Source organism: Ambystoma mexicanum, chromosome 3q, assembly GCF_040938575.1.
Source record: "Ambystoma mexicanum isolate Mex_15411 chromosome 3q, UKY_AmexF1_1, whole genome shotgun sequence".
Lineage (NCBI taxonomy): Eukaryota > Metazoa > Chordata > Amphibia > Caudata > Ambystomatidae > Ambystoma > Ambystoma mexicanum.
Window position 1 is genome coordinate 279,047,460 of NC_090926.1, and position 12,294 is coordinate 279,059,753.

At 42.9% G+C, this 12,294-nt stretch overlaps 1 protein-coding gene across 1 annotated transcript in view; it reads right to left on the reverse strand.

The window, feature by feature from the left end:
* ESYT1 (extended synaptotagmin 1) overlaps positions 1–12,294 on the reverse strand; it is a 1,383,482-nt gene that overhangs the window by 736,467 nt on the left and 634,721 nt on the right. The gene's annotated exons all lie outside the window — the stretch shown is intronic.

Below are 12,294 nucleotides of genomic sequence, written 5' to 3' on the forward strand. Positions count from 1 at the left end.
CCTGCCCCTGCAGGCCCTGTCTGCCAAGGAAAATTCCACAAAGAGATTATGCTGCGACACTGGCAACTCACACCGAACTGTATATTCTTCGTATAATTAGAAAGGGGTACGATCGAAGTTCGTCTTGGAATCTAATTATAGTCATCCTAGGAGTTTTAGAACACCGCGCTGATGTTCCTGGTCAATACGGTAGGCTATCTCCAAGGACCATGTCCGAGGTTGGATCAGCAAGGGTAGCCTACACCAGGGGGGGTAGCTTTATGTTGGGGGGCTGGGGGAAGAAATAGGGGGCAGGGTTGTTATTGTTGGAGCGGTTGAGAGGTACATGTGGGTCACCTTCAAGGTATTATCGAGCTCACAGTTAACCAGGATATCCATAGGTATATACACCCAAAAACCAACATATCTTCCAATACCTGAAACTTAATATTTGGGGTTTAAATGCTCCCGCCAAAAGGGAAAAACTAGAGCGCCTTTTGTCCATACATCAACACGATCTAATCGCACTTCAAGAGACCCACATCCAGATTCAGGATAGACACAGATTAAAACTCAGACAATACTCTGAGATTCTGCAAGCCAATTCCAAGAAGAAAAAGCGGGGGTACTCCTTGCATTTAAAGCTGGCTCGCAGGTAACAATTTTGAAGACAAAGGCAGACAAAGAGGGTATATACATTTTCCTTCTCCTACAGCTAGGCTTGCTCACCCTTACAGTGGCGTCCGTCTGCGCCCCAAACTCAGGCCAAGAGGGGTTCTTGAAAATGGTCCTTTCGAAATTAGAACAATTTAGCGTAGGCGACACAATATTGCTGGCGGACCTAAATATTGCATGGGGTCCTTCCCGGGACAGGAGCTCTAAAACCAAATATGCCCAACCACCAGCATCACACACCCTTAACACAAGATTTGAACAACGTACACTTTGGGATGTCTGGACATCACTGCGGGACGACGAAATCGCATACACTCATTATTCACATGTCCATAAATCTTTCTCTAGGATAGATTATGTCTGGGCATCAGCCACGCTGATGAGGAGACTGACACAGATATATATCCATACTATAACGATCTTTGACCATACCCCGATAGCCCTTACTCTCAACGTTCCCAGATCACAATCCAGGCTTTGGAGCTGGTCATTTCCCAGTGCACTGTTAAGGCATCAGGTCAACTGCGATGATCTGAAACGCAAAATTATAGAATTCTTCACACTCAACATCAGTGCAGAAACCAAGATGGAAGTGGCCTCATATGTATTCAAAGCAACTCCCGGGGGGGGGGGGGATTATTGCGGCAGACGCACACAGGGGGAGGCTTAGGAGAAAAATAGAATTAGACCTCGAAGCCGAAGTTAGAGATATTATGCTAGAAATGGAGATGGACTCCGGCCCAGAGCTTCAATGACAATTCAGGCAGAAATATGATATAAAGCTAATAAAGCTGACAAACTATTAGCCAGACAATTAAAAGAAAAACACGCAGACCAAACAATCCTGGGGATTGAAGACCCAATGGGTGAAAGGGTGACGACATCGGAACAAATTGCTATACAGTTTCACACATTTTACTCATCCCTCTATTCATGGGATTACACAGACAAACACTTCAACATGATTACTTATAGTCAACTACACTACAAAGCATCGCCACACAGGACAGGGAAAAATTAGAGAAATACATTACCCGAGTGGAAGTGCTACATGTAATATTGAACCTCCCGGTAAATATGGCACCAGGCCCAGATGGGTACCCCCATCCCCCTCCTTTTACAAAAAGTTTTTTACGATCCTCGCCCCCAGACTCACGGAGCTATATAACTTGTTTGCTATATTGGGCAAAATAACTGACACCATGGAAGAAGCCAAGATAGTTCTCTTCCCCAAACCAGGGAAAGACCCAGCCAAATGCAGTTCATAATACTCTATTGCGCTTTTGAACATAGATGCAAAGATGTATACCAAAATTCTCGCAAATCGCCTGGAACATTTCATGCCAACATTGATTCACCCAGATCAGACTGGGTTCATAAAAGGCCGCCAGACATGTGATAATATCAGGAGGATGTGCCACTTAAAAGTGTCTAAGATAGGGGACGCTGCAGTGCTGGCATCGTTCGATGCAGAAAAGGCATTCGACATGGTCAAATGATCCTTCCTTTTTTAAAGGAATAGTGTGCTCAAAAATGTTATTGGCTAAAAAGATGGCCCATAAGGGATACATTACTCACCGTAATCGTATTTCTGATGCTTGTATCTGCTTAGATTCACATGCTGTGCAAAGGTCGACATCTAGTGGAAGCTGCAGAGCATTAGTTTGTTTTTCGAAACTCGAAAAGGGGCATCAAACTAGGGCGTGCCAGTAATACTATCCCTAGTGTGACGTCCACTGTACCAAAATATATAAAACATTTTTAAACAAAGTCCCTATGTAAAGTTTTGAGCAAATGAAGCTCAAACTTAAGAATTTGAAGCACTAGAAGGCATCCATTTTGGGAAATGGATGAACATCCTGTGCTGCCCTTTCGGCACTAATGAAGCAAAAGCCAGCCAGCTGTAATAAACAAAATCTACCACTGGGTGGTTTTTGCTTCCTTGGTGCCAGAGACTAGAGAATGCAGGCAGGAAAGCTGCATCTAGGTAAGTGCTTATTTCTTTTTTTAAATAAGCACTGCAAATATAAAAGCTCCCAGAAAACTTAGAAAGAAAACGGCAGCTTTTAAAACATTGTGTTTATGTTTGTGCCCCTGGGCTCCAAGCTGAAGCTACCGCAAACATAAATACAACATTGTTGTATTTAAAAACGCTGCAGTTTTCTTTCTAAGTTTCTCGCGCTCCTCCGAACCGCAGAGTTTTTAAATACAACTGCGTTGTATTTCTACCTGTGGCGGCTTTCACTTTGAGTCTCCTGGGTTCCCACGTTGTATTTGTAATTGCTGCGCCTTTGCTTTTTGCCTTCATTTTATGTTTTCTGTGCTCCCCTGGGCTTGGGGAGCACCGAAAACATAAAATGAAAGTGAAGGCAGCCTCCTCAGCTCATGTTGAGCTCTGCTCTGGCTGCAGAAAGCAAAAGCTCCCAGTAGGGGGCGTTTGCTGCTTATTTAGTGCCGCCAGGGCAGAGCTGAGGAGGCTGCCTGATATGGCAAAATAGATGCTCCTATGTAAACGCTTTGAGCCTCGTTTGCTCAAAAGTTTACATAGGAACTTTCATAAAAAATATATTTAATGTATGTTTTGGATTATTGCCCATCTTTTAAGGCAATAATATTTTTGAGCGCACTATTCCTTTAATACTATCACAATTATATACAAATGTTTTAGACCCTTCCTCAGTCTCCTCTTCAAGACGAGGGAATTTCCCTCCTTACGTCGGATGAAGGGATCCCAGATCTGCTATATACTGGACCCTACACAACAAAATCACACTTATTTACAAATGGTTTCGATCTTTCCTCAGGAAGAGGAAATTTACCTCCTCGCACTCACTTCTGCCGAGTGGAGGGATCCCAGGTCCTCCATTTAATGGACATCACCTCTATTATATTTACAACAGTGCTTTTTCTCCACAATGGAGAAGATCCTGTTTCCTCTCTTCTTTTTTACATCATAATATACCGTGACGTCATCTTTCCTCTCAGCGGAGGCGGCCGTCTGGCCACTTAAAAAACATTTTTTTAAATAATGTTAAAGATAAAGGAACACAAAGGAAGCAACAAAGTAAATTACAAGCATCTCAAGCAAATAGTTACAGTATATGCATTAGATCAACAAAGCAAGCAAATACATAGGAAAGAGAATAGACAAAAAGGGGTAGGCAATAGCGCAGTTAGACATACAGATCATTAAAAGCATTCTCCTAGAAAAGAGCGACACACCCAGCAGCCAATCATCAACAGAGGGGCTAGTGTCACTCTTTCAGAACGTCAAGATTTGTTTGTTATCCACCAAAAGTGCTCTGTAAACCCAGAAAAGCTTACAGACAGAACACCCAGTATTGGAGGGAACTAAACCCAGCACAACAACCAGCAGAACCCAGGGTAGAGAAAAACCCAATACTAAGTCCATATGTTGGAAAACCCCATTCCAAAACAGTTGAACTTTCCTACATAGTCAAAACATGTGCACAGTTCCACTCAATTTCAGTCAACCTATAGCCCAAGTCTGAATCCCAATTCCCCCTACCACAGTGGGAGGCCAAAGTGAATTTAGTTGCCTTAATCAACTTATACAGAGTGGAAGTTGAGAGGGACATACTTTCGATGCATGCAAAACTGTGGGTGAGGCATGCAAGATGGCATTCATGGGAGAAAATATTTCTACAAAAAGGTCCTGTAACCTACAATAGCTATGATATTCAAGGAATTCAAAGTCAAGCATATTCTCACCATTGTGGACCTATTCAATCCCCCAAATGCCAGCTTTTTGCCATGAAACCCACAATAGAGTGCAATTGTCCGCTCTCGCTCTCAAGTTCTTCCACAAACCAGAATCGGCACAGAGTCGATATCACGTCACATCTCGTCCACTCCTTTACTACATGCTTTATAAATGGCGGAGTCAAACTAATCAGTAATCTTTTATCTGCATATAACAGGGTATCAAGAGGAGCTGGAGAAATTGCCTCTCTCTCAATGCAAATCCAGCTTGCACTATCATCCTGATCGAGTGTGAGCTATTGGTGCAAAGTACACAACGTGAATGCAGTATGGTAATCTCTTATAATAGGATAACCAAAACCTCCTAAATGCACAGGTCTCTGATTTATTTATATCCAAGAGCAACTTATTTCAGAGTGGTAGAGGGAGCATGCAAAAACATATAATAACTTCAGAAGTAGAGTCATTTATTTTAATTACACTGACTTGACCCCAGAGAGTACATTTCAGTGTCTCCAATATACAACATCATTCTCTATGAGTTTCAACAAGACGTTTTCTTCGAGAAGTGAGTCACCATTCCTAGTGACGTGCATACCCACGTATCTAAAACCCACATCAGCCCACACATTACTGTCCATATTAAACAACTGCCTATGGCACGAAAGGGAGATCGGGAAGATCAAGGTCTTGCAGACATTTACCTTGTGATCAGAAATACTCCCAAACATCTCTGACAACAACATCAACTCCCGAAAGGAATGTTCTGAATCTGAGATCAACACTAAAAGTTCATCCGCATAGAAGAGCACTTTCAAATACAGTTTCCAAATGGAATACTCTTTATATCCGGGTGAGCCCTAAGCACAACAGCAAGCAATTCTATAAATAAGTGAAATGACAAAGGCAACAGAGGGCAGCCCTGGCGAGTCCCCTTACAGATTTCAAAATACTCCGACATACAACTATTAACTGCCACAGCAGCTCTTGCTCCGCTATACAAATCCTTAAAAAGTTGCAAGAAATGTGAACCAGGGTTCACTTTGATGAAAACATTGCAAAGGGATTCCCAATTCACCCTGTCAAATGCATTCTCTGTGTCAATACTGACAGTTGCATAGGTATCTGCAAAGTGTCCTTTGAGATAAATGACATCCAACAGTTCCCGCAAGTTATCGTAACTGTTCCTACTGTAAACAAAACCCTGTCTGTTTTTTATGAACCAACTTCGAGAGTAAACCATTTAGCCTTCTTGCAAAGATTTTCACCAAAGTTTTAACATCCACATTCAAAAGCGATACAGGGCGGAGGTTACCACAATCGGAATGATCTGTGCCCGGTTACGGATAACTGATTATGGGAGAGTCAGTAACTGTCTCAGTGCGTACAATCTCCATATACAGTTGCATTAGAAAGGGGGCAAGGACATGACAAAAAGTTCTGTAGATATCAGAAACCCATCCGGTCCCGTGCATTTACCACACGCGATCGTCTTCATAGAATTCACAACCTCCTGGGTGGTTATTTCCGCATCCAAACACAACTTATCTTGCTCATCCAAACTAGGCATTTCTATTTAATGCAAATACTCACAAATGTCTAAATCAGACAAATTCCCACCATTAGTGTATAAAGAGGCATAGAACTGTCTAAACACCACACACATGTCCTCATTCCTTCTCAAGACTGATCCCTCATTTTCTATAATAAAGAGAACTTGCCTTCCCTTCTCCTTTAGTTTTAGTTGCCACGCCAACAATGTGTCCAACCTCTCACCACACTCCTAAAAAACCTGCCTAGTGTAGAATAAATCTTTCTCTGCCTTCAAGTGTAATTCACATTCCAGCGAGCGTTTGGCAATCAACATAGTAGACATATTATCAGCAGTTGGGGAACCATTCTAATGCTCGGTTGCTCATTTGCACTCATTCTCTAATCTAATCAGTTATTTCAGCCTTTGCCTCTCATTATAGGATGCAACATGGCCTTCAAAGCATCCCAGACTACAGAAAGGGTGTCCGCTGACTCCTGATTATCCATCAAAAACAAAGAGATTGCACTTTCAATATGTCTAACACAATTTAAATCAGAAAGCAGCTGCGTGTTCAACCGCCATTGAATCCCCACAAAGACCCCTGCTGACCAGAAAAAGGTTGATCCGTGAAGAGGTTCAATGCAGTGTTGAATGAAAAGTGTAATGTCTGCTGCCCGGGTTCAAATCCTGCAACACATCCCACTTATCCAAAAGATCCAGGAGTCCCTTTCTGGCTCTTGCCTCTGCATAGGAACCAGTTGCACTTGATTTGTCCATCTTCACATCTAGGGAAGTATAAAAGTCTCCCCAATCACAATCTCCACATCACCCAGTGTGTCCAGTAAAGCATCCAATTTCTTGAATAAATCAGCCTGTGAGACATTGCCCATAAATATTCCCTCAGCATCAAGCATCTGTTTTACACATGTAATTTAAGCGCCACATACCTCCCAACTGAGTCAATATCCACACACACAACCGTGTATCTCAGGCCCCTCTTAAGCCGTATGGAGACTCCTCTAGAGTTATCTGCAAAGGTACTCAAAAACTCTTTCACATATAACTTATTTAAGATGTAGTCCTCCTGATCTAACTTCAAATGAGTCTCCTGCAAAAAAACTTTATCTGACTTTTTCTTATTTAAAAAAGTAAATACTTGTCTCCTTTTAATTGGGCTATACCCTTACATTCCAACTGAAAAAACACATTCTAGCAGCCATCCTGCTCACTTCAGCAAGAGATGTTGATAGTCAAATCCCCACAGCACACATTACCGTCCATGTGAACAAATAGTCAATTAGAATGCATACAACATACTGCATTAAAGACTCACTAAGAGTCTCCTGAATAACTGCACACAAGTAACACAAAACAATAAGAAAAAAGGAGAAAAGAAAGAAAAAAGAGGGAACAGACAAGAAAACAGACATATGAACACTTATCTGTATATTTATTTATTTTATTTATTTTGATTCTTGATAGAGCGCCAAATCGCCTGCAGGCCTCACAGTGCACAAATATATAACTAGATTCAAGAAAGAAAACAACCCCACATACAACACCAATCTGAACAGCTGAACTAGGATAGCAAATGAGCAATCAACACCCACCCTCAATCACAGAAGCAAATCACGTTAGTGAATATGGAAAAGTGTAGTAAAAAAACTTGCACCAACTAAAACACATAACTTAAAAACAACCTAAAATAAAAAACAGAGGTCAAACCTTAATGTGAAAGGGCTATGTCAAAGAACGAAACATTATGTGAATATAAATGCAGTCATAAACCCCAACAAGGAAAAAATGTGGTGTAAATCAACTTCCAAGAGTCAGCACATTGCACCACTGCAAGACAGAATAAGCGATGTGAAACCTTTGGTGTAACAAAAACCATGCAAGTACATTATCTCTGGCCACTTCTATATATAAAAACTACTAAGTATTGCCAAATGGTCTTTTACACCCCTCACACTCACCATCAACTCCCTCTACACATACACACCCTCCCCTGTTGTTTTCTCCTGCAAAGGTGCATTTGCATCTATGCGTTCTCCCGAGCACCTCGAATATGAGGTTCCGTCAACAGCCTGCACAATATGGGAGCAGCGCTGCACTACACTGAGTAATGACGTGACTGGGGCACCGTTTTTGTGTCGGAATTTCAGGGATTTGTTTGTTCAGGTTCTGTGCCTACTTGCAATTCCTGTGTGATGGCCATTCATTTGGGATGGCAGTAGTGCTCTAAATCTTTACATGGCCCCTTGGCATCTCAAAACCTTATGCTCTGTTCTCATGAGTCTGTCCTTCAAAGAGCGCATCCCTACCATCTTGCATTCCATTCCCACCACGTTCAGTCCCTGCAGCTGGATACAATTAGCGGTTATCTGTGTACCGTGGGTGCCTCTGACCTAAGAGTCTCTCCTAGGTAATGGGAAAGGGGATGCGCTTTTAAGCCACAGATTCACATCAGGGCATGCATACTATTCTGTTCATAATGTACCAGGCCTCAATTTCCAAAATGGCGATACTTCTTCCATGCAAACACACTGACTTCGCTTCTACCACAGCACCTCTCTGACTCCATCTTCCCCCTACCTCGGCTCTTCCGGCACACCTTACGTCGGCCCATGCCTTTGAATATAACAACTAAACACAGGGCTTATACTACTGCCCTATCTATAACCTCTGTAACCACAACAGTAATACATTTTGTTGCTATATCTGTGTTGCTATATGTGAGTATCTAATATTTGTCAAACCTAACTAAAAACAATACATGCTCCTTTTGCTGCACAAACCTCATTCGGCTACCACTATAGTTTGTGCTAATAGGTTTTTCACAACCTGTACCTTTTTGCCCGGCTGGGACACTGTACGTGCATTCCAACAGCCTCAATGATCCTTAGGGTCCCCATCTTGAACCTGTCTTTTTGGCCGAACCTGTTATGGAGTCACACGTCTGGTATGGATCTAAGGCCCCAGTCTTTCTTTGGAACCAGGAAGGGACATGAATATCAGCCTCATCTGATTTCCATCAAGAATGAACAGGCACCATCTCACCCTTGAGAAGCAGCTGAGATATTTTGCGAATCGGGAGTGTTTCTGGAGGAGGTATAGGCAGGGGTTAGGGGTGGTCTTTGTAGAAACAGCCAGCAGTCGCCAAATATCCTGCCATTCTTTCAGAAACAGATGAATCCTTTCCCCGTAGGCTATTAATGGACTACTTAGGTAACAATTATTATGTTTGTTTGCTGGGTTGCTGGAAGGGACAGTGGCAAAGGTTTTTTGTTTGCCAGCTCCCCTTTCACTGGACATATGAAAGGTCATTTTTCTTTGCTGCTAATGGGTCTGATGGCCTTGGCTAGGCCCACACCTTTCTGTGGACAAGAGTAAGCTGTTCCTGCTTGAGAAAAAAACAGACCAAGGATTTTACTTTTGTGCTAGATGCTCTGAATTTTTTCAGGCTCATGTTGGCCATAGAGCCAAAGAAGTCTTAGTTATCAAAAGGCATGTTCAAGAGATTGGCCTGAGCAAAATTGGCCTAAGAGTTCCACGAATGCTGCCACATAAGTAAACCTGTCCCCATGAAACAGGCCACAGAAACTTTGGTATTTAGCTCCAGCAGCAAAAGCTGTTGGCAGTTTTCTTCATATCGGTAAGTAAATGTTGGCAGGGGGAAGGAGCTCTGTAACCCTTGTGTACATTTTGTCCAGCTATTTCTGCTGCCTCCCAAAGTATGTTCATATAATGTACAATAGTCAAGACTTGTTCAGGGTTTAAAGAGCCAAACCACCCAAAGCAACACCTCCGCCCAACATACATTCATTTTCTTAGATTCCCTATCTTGTGCAACAGTGTTAAAGACAAAGGCCGCATTACGAGTTTGGTGGTAATTCTACTGAATGACAGCCAAAATCGTTTACCATTACCACCACCCGGTCCTATGCATTTATAAGTGGTGGTAAAGTGGTGTTAGTCCCCATTAGTGGAGTCCATAGGACTCCAATGGGGATTTTTAGCAGAATTACCACCAGTAGAATTACAGAGTGGTCATTCTGCCCATTTTTGGAGGAAAAGTGGAAGATTTACCTCCAGCAATGTGCTCAGTAATTCTGCCGATGGTAATTCTGCCAAAACTTGTAATTTGTTGGTTTTGGAAAAATGGTAACGGGCTTGTAATGAGGCTAACTGTATAGCTTTCTGAGGTCCACGTGAATGGCTAAGCTCTTTGGCGTGGCGTGCCCTGTTAGAAGCATGAGGTATGCAAAGGAGCTTTGTGTGAAGTCCAGGCCACTGTTCCTTAAATATCTTCAGCAAGGTGGACCAAAGATCACTCTGTATGGTCCGAAAGGGGAACATTCTTTTGGCAGGGAAGTCTCCCTAAAAGAGCCATTTTGTTGAAACCTATGAGGTAGATCTTCATAATCTTCTTCCTCCTCTTCTAAAATATCTGAAAAGGAGGTTTTCCAGTCACATGACAGGAAACAGGATTCTAAAGTCCAGCCCTATATACTGCTTAAATGAAGCAAACTGCACTGATCCAGATGGCGATGATCTCTATGCAGCCAACAAATGGTGCCAAAAACATGGAAAGAAAAACAAACGGCTGAAAATGCCATTGCCGCCGACTCTCCCACCAACACACTCTGATATGAGCTCTTGGCCATGCAGGTAGGAGTTTTGGGCAACCCAGAGTTGAGCTTAGCTGGAGCAGCAGGGCCTTTAAACTTTTTGCAAAGGTATGGAGGAAAAGTAATGAGGCTGTGCTGTTCTTCAGATCAGCAGCGTGTCGAGTCGATCTCCTAGAAGCTAACACAGTAAAACAGCTGACCCCATCACAGCCTTACAGTATTAGGCACGAAAGATAGGTTGCATAGTGAGCAAGGATTTCTGGCAGGTTTTCAAATCATTAAACATAAAATGAATGACTGCACATTAAAACAAAATGTAAAAGGACAGAAAGAGCAATTGCTCTGGTACTGGGGGTTGAGCCGGCGAGAATCTACATAAAGTAGAGGAGGGTGAACTGCTGGCGTTTGAAGGGTTGCATGCATAGCTGGGTGTTCGAACTTCTACAACTATGGCTTGTCCAATGAAAACAGCACTTTTGTGGCCACATTTGCTGTAGAAGCAGGGTTCTCAGCAAGATGGGAAGGAGCAAGAGCGAGTAAGTAAGAGTACATACAATAAGAATAACATTTGAATATTAGAGAGACTTTTTGGACGAACAGGTTGGAGAATACATTTCAGAGAAGGGTGAGAGAGAAAGGAAAAGGAGCGAGAAACATCAAGAAAAGTGGGGGAGATTCTCACATGTAAGATTCTTAAGAAAAGTGCAAGAGTTAGCAGACAGCTTTAAAGTAGAGGAGATTTCAGAGTAAAGGGAAAAAGTACAGCAGCAGAGCAGATAATTTGTGGAGCACAGAAGGCATTAAATGTGCATGACCCGACGGCAAGAAAGGCATTTAAACATGTGAAAAAGCGAGAGATTGAAAGATATTTAGGATAAAGGGATGAAATGGATCCCATTAAGAACTATACTATCGGCAGTAAACTAGCTATTTGGAGAAACATTCAGCCCAGAAAAGAGACTATTTAAGTGAGCATGCAATGTATTCAGGACAGATTTAGAACCATGTGGAATTTTTCTTTCCAATAAAAGAGAGAATATATGTATAGCAGGTCTAATAATTACATGCATACCGGCACCCTTGTTTCTGACCGCCACACTACGAGTCTGCCTGTCATGGCCGCTGCGCCAGGCAGGTGACCCTGCCGGGCGCAGCGGCCCCGGTAGGAAGAATCGTCACGGAAGCACCGGCACCCAAAGGTGCCGGTGCTTCTGTCTTCCTTCTCCCATAGAGTCCTGGGAATGGGGACTTATGAAATCCGGTGCCTGACTTCCCACGCTGCCAGGACTTTTATTGTCCCGGTGGCACCGGGTGGTCAGGCGCCAAATTCGGTGTTACAGGGTTGGCGGCAACCCGCCGGTCGCACCGTCGGGTTACCGCCAACCTCTTAATAAGGCAGTTTTAACCATATGTTATAACAGAGGGGCAGATTTGACTGTGCATTGCCAAAGCAGTAAACTGAGTCAGCACATTGATAATATGGAGGTCAACTCTTACTCAACACTAAGTTTGACGATGCAGGAAAAAAGTGGTGGTAATTCTATTACCGCCACTTTTCCCACACTGCCAAACTACAAGTTTGATGATGGGGTGGCTGGAATTACCAGCAGCTCCGATGTGCTGGTAGTTCCAGCACCCCACCACCAAACGAAGGCCGGTGATAGCGTCAATTCCCCCAATAGGACTCAATGGAAGGGGGAATTACCACTGTTGCCGGTAATTCTAGCATTCCAAGTGCCGCTAACGGTATTA